Source organism: Anoplophora glabripennis, unplaced genomic scaffold (assembly GCF_000390285.2).
Source record: "Anoplophora glabripennis isolate ALB-LARVAE unplaced genomic scaffold, Agla_2.0 scaffold281, whole genome shotgun sequence".
Classification (NCBI taxonomy): Eukaryota; Metazoa; Arthropoda; class Insecta; order Coleoptera; family Cerambycidae; genus Anoplophora; species Anoplophora glabripennis.
In genome coordinates this window covers 74,887-83,059 of record NW_019416549.1, presented here as the reverse complement: position 1 = coordinate 83,059, position 8,173 = coordinate 74,887, and the positions used below count along the sequence as shown (strand labels likewise).

The 8,173-nt window shown below is 34.0% G+C and overlaps 1 protein-coding gene across 1 annotated transcript in view; it reads left to right on the top strand.

Moving 5' to 3' along the window:
* The first annotated feature begins 452 nt into the window (after positions 1-452).
* The window catches only part of LOC108907096 (15-hydroxyprostaglandin dehydrogenase [NAD(+)]-like), a 28,111-nt gene continuing 20,390 nt past the window's right edge, over positions 453-8,173 (top strand). Inside the window, exon 1 of the mRNA XM_018710621.1 lies at positions 453-525. The gene's annotated coding sequence lies outside the window, so the exon portion shown is untranslated. The remainder of the gene's footprint in view (positions 526-8,173) is intronic.

The following is an 8,173-nucleotide window of genomic DNA, read 5'->3' as shown; positions in this document are numbered from 1 at the left end:
ATTTCCGAACTATCTGTAGATTCTCCACGAAAAATGCGTCTTACCAAGTACAAAGAAGCATTCAGGTTGCTGCCCCGAAAAAAAAAAATAGAAAGTTAAAATGACTAATTAACTAAACATTTTAAAACCAATTTAAATGAAGATATTTAACAGCAACCAGTGATTATAAAAAAACTCATTTTTCTAAAAAATCTAAACTAGAAATTAATGTAACACGTAGTTCAAGGTCAAAATATTTAAACTAATAATAATAAAAAATATATATGCAGGGTCAATTAAGTATTATTTACAATTAGTCTTATTATGAACTTAAAATTATTTTTAATACGAAGTGATTGTGAATAAGTAAGAAAATGTATAGATACAAATAAGGTTTTTGACGACAGATATTGTAAGCAGGGCAAGGTTATAACTCTGCAATGGTTTGTATTAGATTTAGAATAATCAGTATTCGATTGATTAGTCTTTCGATCAAGTTCTCATCACGAAAGTGTTAACATTTGAAAAATTCGTTGATTTATCAAAGTAAGTTGTAAAATATTAGTAAAATGTAAAAGCATTATTTTTTTTTTAATAAATTATCATCAATAGTTGGTCATAATATTGTCTGTAAGATTATTTACTTGTGAAGTCTTTTAGTGCTTTGTTATAATGTTGTATTTTGCTACATTGGAAAGATATTCAAGGCATTTGAAAATTTTCAAAATATTTAAATCTCTTGCGTCAAAAGGCCCAGTCAAGGAATTAATTTTATAAACTTATTTTTGTCACATTGAGAAAGTAGAGAATTTTTCGCGACTGTTAATTAAACTATTCTTTTTTTGAAATAGTTTGAAATCAGAAGGACTAAAAAATACACTTAGCTGATCCTATTTGCTGTTTCAATTCATCTTTTCTTTTTAGTGAAGTAATATATCCAGTTAAAAAAATAGATATTAAAAGAAAATAGTTATGATCGTAATTAACTGACAGTTTAAGGCCCGTTACTTTGAGTCTCGGTTAAAGGTTGATTAACTGATCAGGCGATTAGTCTGTACATTTTTTGATTTATTTGATAAAGTATAATCACAGTCTAATCACCTGATTAGTTAATCAAGCCTTAACCGAGATTCAAAGTACCGGGCCTAAATGAGTTAAAGTAGGCACAAAATACCAAAAAACTTATTATAATTACTTGGGAAATTAAAAGAGAAAATTTGGATCTATGAAGGATAATTTAATGAAAAATAGAAATATTAAAAAATCCATAAACTAAAATGTCAAATTTCACAAATGGCGAATGCGCCGCGTGACAACTTCTTGTTTGCATTTAGACAAGCAAAACTTATTTGCAAAATATGATAAGCATCTTTTGAAAGACACTGTACGTTATCTAGGTTTTCAACCTTAAAATTTTTGGAACAAACGAATTCAGTAATCGCGGTTCCATTGGTATGCAACTGAAATTTTATAAAATCTATAAAATTCCACAAGATTTTTTCAGTATTATTATTCTACAAGAAAATGTTAATTTCATCAGTAGTAATGATTAAGATGAATAGACATATTCTAGTAGAATGTGCGTTTTTATACAACTGTATTAATGCTAGCTTTTAAAATGAAATAATATCATCAAATATATTTCATATGAACACATTTTTTTCGAAAAAGTATCTTTTGAGCGACATAAAACGAATTAATGGGTTTAGAAGATCTACCGATATTTAATTTTTATTATAATAACCGTAATTAATTACAGTATTTGTTTTAATGTTTACCCAGATTTTTTAAAAATTACAATAGTTGTTTTTACATATTTATACATGATGTTACAAATTCGCTTCTCACTACAGGGATCTCGGAAATAGTAAGAGATAGAAGTAGTTTAAATGGGGGTAACATTATGCCTCTAAAAATCAAGGCTAACATGATTAGTTTTCGTAATACTTTTGTTTCATTTTAGCCTTGTTTGAGATGATATTGAATGTTTTCTCATGACAACTTTTTGCCCTCTATCGAATAGCATAATCAATTTTTATATGTAACATTTCGTCTCTCCAGGACTACCATCAACTGCATTTTTTTAAATAGAACCTTGGAAGTTTTATTACATTTTTTGCAAGACTTCATGACCCCCAATACTGTACTGCCTAAGCCCGCCGAACCAGATTTAGACGTTTTGTCTCGAAAAATTAATCTTCAATGTATTCGTTCCAAAATTTAATTTTTTATTTAGATTTCTATGTTTCTTGAATTTAAGCTAATTCGTAGCCCTTACCGTTTCCGAGATCCCTGTAGTAAGAAGCGAATTTGCAACAGCCTGTATATAAAAAAAAACGATATAAATGATGTTTCTAATCATAAGTCTATTTTCATTATATTACATTCTGGGAATATTGTTGAATGTTTGTTAAACTCACAGATTACTAATTGCCTTGAAAATGAGATTTTTAATCCCCGCTTTCGTAATAAAGTGACTTCTACAAAAATTGTAGATTTTTGCAAGATCTACAACTTTTGTATTGGATACTTTTTTGACGTTAACTTTCGCCGATAATCGCAATAATACCATTCTTCACCACTTTTCAAAAATGCTGAACGGACAAAGTTGTGCTGGCGCATTGTCATGGTGCAAGAACTATGAGTTGTCTCGCCACAACTCGCCACAACTCATCTTCTTTTGCGGATTTATTCACGGAACTGTTGTAAAACGCCTTGATAGTACACACGTTTCACTGTTTCACCTTGAGGAAATGACCATCACTTTGACATTGAACCGAAATTGGCGTGCTTTATTGGGGCGAGATTTTTTGTCAATCTATCGTGATGATTGAACTTTTGTCTCAATGTCGTACCGTAAACCCAGCGTTCGTCCCCGTTACGGTTCTTTGAATGAATGTTTCGTCGTCATTTAATTGTTCAACGATTTGCTGACAAACGTCCATATGATTTTCTTTCTCTTGTTCGGTCATCAAACGAGGAACAAATTTTGCTGCAACTCGATGCATGTTCAATTTTTCAGTTAAAACTTCATGGCATGACCCAATTGAGATGGTAACCCCTTCCACACTTTTTCTGACAGTCAATCGGCGATTTACATGCACAAGATCTTTGATTTTCTGAACGTGGTAGTCATCAGTTCAGCCTTCCTGGTCCAAAATCATCTTCAGTTGCCTGACGACACTTTTAAATAGTGAAAGCCATTGCGCACGACCTAGAACATCATCTGCGCAAGCTTGTTTCATAAATTGAAACGTTTGCGTGAAGGTTCTTCCCACTTTCACGCAAAATTTCACGTTGTATCGTTCCAGAAAATCACACATTTCAAAAATTCGTCACTAACACGAACACGTTGCACTCAAATACCAATATTACGAAAACTAAACAATCCAAGAACATGTGGTTACAGAGAAGGTTATGCGCAACGCAATGCTGCCAACGGTATATCACTAAATATCTCCAATAGCGCGTAATTCAAAAAGTTCCGTTATTTTCTAAATAGATCTCGTATAAGTTTATATACTATATTTCACTGTCTTCTATACACAGTATGTATCACTAAGTTGGAACCATATGGAAAACTTTTTTATTATTAATTTTAGGAAAAAAGTTATTCTTCATAATAAGTTCTGCATGTTCTAAAATCTTACATACAATCATCAGATATTAAATTTTTTCAGTCGCGCGGTTTGTCAAAAAATATGAATTTTACGCAGGCCTTTACCTTACCTTGACAATATCGAAAATTGTTATGAAGAAAAGTTGATCAGAACTAAAAACTACGTTCAAATATGCAATTACATCCAATTACATTAAAAAAATATATTTTTTCTTTTTTTGTCTACAATATCAATGCAAATTTAACTGTAGTTACATGTAATCTAGGATGCACTGACATACAAACGATTTGTTGATAGCAAGAAATGTCTGACAGTGAGTTACAAAACGCGTTAGAATTTATAAGACACATAAAAATGGTAGCGCTATTAATAGTCCGGGAGGCAGCGACACTATTGATGTAATTATTCCTACAAAGCTGATTTTTTCTCATTTTGTTGTTTTGATATCGCAAGTAAACGGAACGGCAGTCTACCGCGCCAATGTGGGGGCAAACATTAATAACAATTTTTGAAACATGTAAATAAATAATATGTAAATGTCTTATACCTACAAGTGTGAAACTTTTTTGAGTGATCAATTATACCAAAAAATACAGTATAATGATAGTCTACCGCGTCGGAAGCGGGGCCATCAAGAGTCTACCACTCACGGAAGGTGTTGAAAAATTAACTTTTTTGACTTATTTCTTTCAAGGCTGATTTTTTTTCTCAAATACTTTAGTTTATAAGAGAACCAAAAAAAAAACAGTCTACCGATCATCTAAGGGTGCAAAGCCTTGATAGACGCAATGGAATGCACGATCTCCCAAGGGCAGTCGCTGCGCCAATCCGCTGTAAATCGCTCTAAATAATAACTCATACCGAGATTAATTTAAAATCTACAAAGTTGCTTTTCTGTCTATAGATAGTTTACAATAATTATTGTCAATAAACGTCTTCCATCTTCGATACAAGGTGGTTAAAGCTTCGGTAGACATGGCTAAAGTTTTTGCGCGGGAACTACTGAAAGGACGGCTGCATTCAAACTATTACAATAATAAGGAGATACAATATTTATTGAAAGCAGCTGCAATACATTAATTTCATAATTATTTAATGTTCAATCCTATATTATTATTTATAAAATGTATTGTTGCATGTTTTTTAAAATTAAATAACAAAATAATCTCCGATTTTATTATTAATTTTAAACAATTTAGAAGTAAACTGAATGACGAAAAGTACAGTAAGTTACTGTTATTCGGGCTCGGCGAATATTGGTTGGCTATTCAAAAGGCGAGCCAATATCCTTGGCTGGATATATGACCTCGGATGGAGCGGGGTCGAGCGGGATTATAGCTCTTTACCCACTTCTTCGCTGTAGGCCCGGACACCTCGTAGATATAGGCCCTTTCCCCGTCATCTTGGACCGCCGATTAATTCGTGGCGACTTTTCCTGTCCTGGCTGGGCCCAGCCGGAAAGGGCCCTTTCTTCTGGAGCTCCTCTTCCTTCGTCGGCTCATCTGAGTAAACCCCCACGCTGTGTCGTGTGTGGGTGAGGTCACGCAGCAATGCAGCTTAGGAAGCACTGTGTTAAGCCAACGCGGGAGGGGAGAGGGGTAAGGAAAGTAGGGGGGGAGATGTGTGTGTGTATATGTCGTCGTTTTCGGTTCTTGATACTGGTGGTCCTGAAACAGACGGAAAAATTTCGACTCACCCTGCATCCAGAAGTTGATATCTAGGCCGCCTGCATCTGCCGGTAGCCTCTGCGGATCAACGGGTTGCTGTGTCTGATTACTTTCAGGGTATTTAAAAGGTGTTATACCTGCTCCCTAAATATGTTTGTCTCGGCTCCGGCCATTCATCCCCTCTTGATCTTTACGCGTCGAATTTATAGCAGAGTCATCCGGTGTAGCCGACACGATATATAAGATACTAAATCTGATATTTTGAACGTCCCATTTAGTATTGAAATTTTGAATTTAGTCTGTAGTATTTAGTATTTTTAATTTTAAATTAATATATACTCTAGTATTTCCTTGTTATGTTATTATCGAAAATCATGAAAATTCTGCCACAATCCTGATCGTGAAGAATTAACAAAACAAAAGTTAACTCGGCAGTTGTAATTTGATCTCTTTTTAAAGTTCCTTGGCGTTCCGTTCTTCTATCTATGATTGTTCTATATTCCTTTCCGTTGTGTCACCAGATCATTTCCTTACTTTTATATCGGTTTTAAGGTTAGTCGTTTATCAGTTAAATCTAAATCCTTAAAATAAACGCAAACCAAACTACCATTAGTGAATTGTACTAAATTGGCAAACAAAAATGCAGAATGTTATCTATTTGTTTTTCATAGTTATTGATCATTTTTTTCTTAGTACTTTGTAGTATCTTCAGAAAACTTCAAGTTAACTCCACATTAAACTTTTTCCAATTTTATCGTAAATTACCAGGATTTAGCATATCCTGTTTTTTTTTTGTACCAATCAGTATTTACTGCTAACCCAAAGGCGACAACCCTGGTGCTAGCTGCTCACAAGTGTGGCTTTGGTAAGCATCATGGATATAAATTATAAGTGAAAGAGAAATAAATTTAATTATCCAACGGTAAAAAGGTCAGTTATTTGAAAAAAAATGTATTTTCAACTTTTACTAATATTATAGTAGCTAAAATCTCGCTCGCTAATGCTAGCTCGTTATTACTAATATCGTACGTTTTAATAATGGTGCGAGCTCAAAAAATTATAATTATTTAAATTAGGAATTTTAAACAACCTCGCGCGCAAAAATTTTAGCCACGTCTACCAAAACTTCAGCCAACTTGTATCGAAGGAAGAAAACGTTTATTTGACGATAATTATCGTAAACTACTTATAGACAAAAAATCAGCTTCGTAGATTTTAATTTAATCCCGACATGACTAATTAATAATTATTCAGAGCGATTTAAAGCGGATTGGCGCAGCGACTGCCCTTGGGAGATCGTGCATTCCATTGCGTCTATCAAGGCTTTGCACCCTTAGATGATCGGTAGACTGTTTTCTTTGGTTCTCTTATAAACTAAAGTATTTGAGAAAAAAAAATTCAGCCTTGTAGAAATAAGTCAAAAAAGTTAATTTTTCAACACCTTCCGTGAGTGGTAGACTCTTGATGGCCCCGCTTCCGACGCGGTAGACTATCATTATACTGTATTTTTTGGTATAATTGATCACTCAAAAAAGTTTCACACTTGTAGGTATAAGACATTTACATATTATTTATTTACATGTTTCAAAAATTGTTATTAATGTTTGCCCCCACATTGGCGCGGTAGACTGCCGTTCCGTTTACTTGCGATATCAAAACAACAAAATGAGAAAAAATCAGCTTTGTAGGAATTGGTGCAATATTTCTGTCGCTGCCTCCCGGGCTATAACTTATCAAGAGAAAATAGAAATTGTTTTGATTGTGGGAGAAAATTATAAAATACACAGAGAAGCAGCTATTATTTTTAATAATACACATCCCAATAAAAATATTAATCATTCAACTTTTACGAAAATAGTAAATAAATTTAAGAGTACTGGAAGTATTAAAAATAATTTTAATGGAAAATGCCAAAAGCTGGTTGCCGATGAGAATACGCAGTTTGAAGTATTGCTGTCTGTGGTAGCAAATCCAAAACTGTCATTGCGCAAAAAGAAGTCGTTGATGCAACAAAATGTAAGTAAAGATACAGTGGCAAAAATTTTAAAACTAAATAAATGCAAACCATTCAAACTAAAAATTTATCACACATTGAAAGAAAGGGATTATGATAGGCGCTTTTAATTTTGCTGTCTCATCCAAAGAGAGTTAAATGAGGACCCTTTTTTAACGAGGCAAATAATTTTTTTCGATGAAGCAACGTTTTCGTCAAATGGAACTGTCTCGTCACAACATTTTCGCTCGTGATCTAAATTTTGTAAAATTGCAAAGTCTCATGACCAATATTTATTTAAGACGAACGTGTGGTGTGGTATTAAGAACATATTAAGAGGTTTAACTAACCTTTAACTTTTCATTTTCGAGCGCTAGCTCCGCTCTTCGGCGCTTGTATACTATTAGAAATATGCAACAGTAAATTTAAACAATTGTTTACTTAAAGTTAAAGGTTTACCCCGCACGTACGATTTTGTTTTTTGTTAATATGTTGAATAATGTACGACTACGGCTAACAGGCGCAAAATGTTAAGTAGCTTTGGAACTAAACGATAATAATAATAATAATATAATATCTCTACTCCTCATTCTAATTACGAGAATTAGCCCATAAGTCTGAGACTTGTGCGGGAGAGGAGGCGGCATATTATTATTAGGCAGGCCGCATTTGCGCCCAGGAACGACTTATGTTGGTAGGCCCTAACCACCATTCAGTGCATGAATGAGGGAAACCTGGAAAACCTCATTAATTAGGGGGCTGGTCAAATGCCAACCGGTGTCAATCTCTCACATTGACCCAAGCCAACATTCTTCCACCCTACCATACCTGCACAGAGGGTGCCAATCCTCCGTACAAGCATAGCTAATCTACGGTCTACCGGCCGCGGGAATCGAACCCGGGCAGAAATTTGC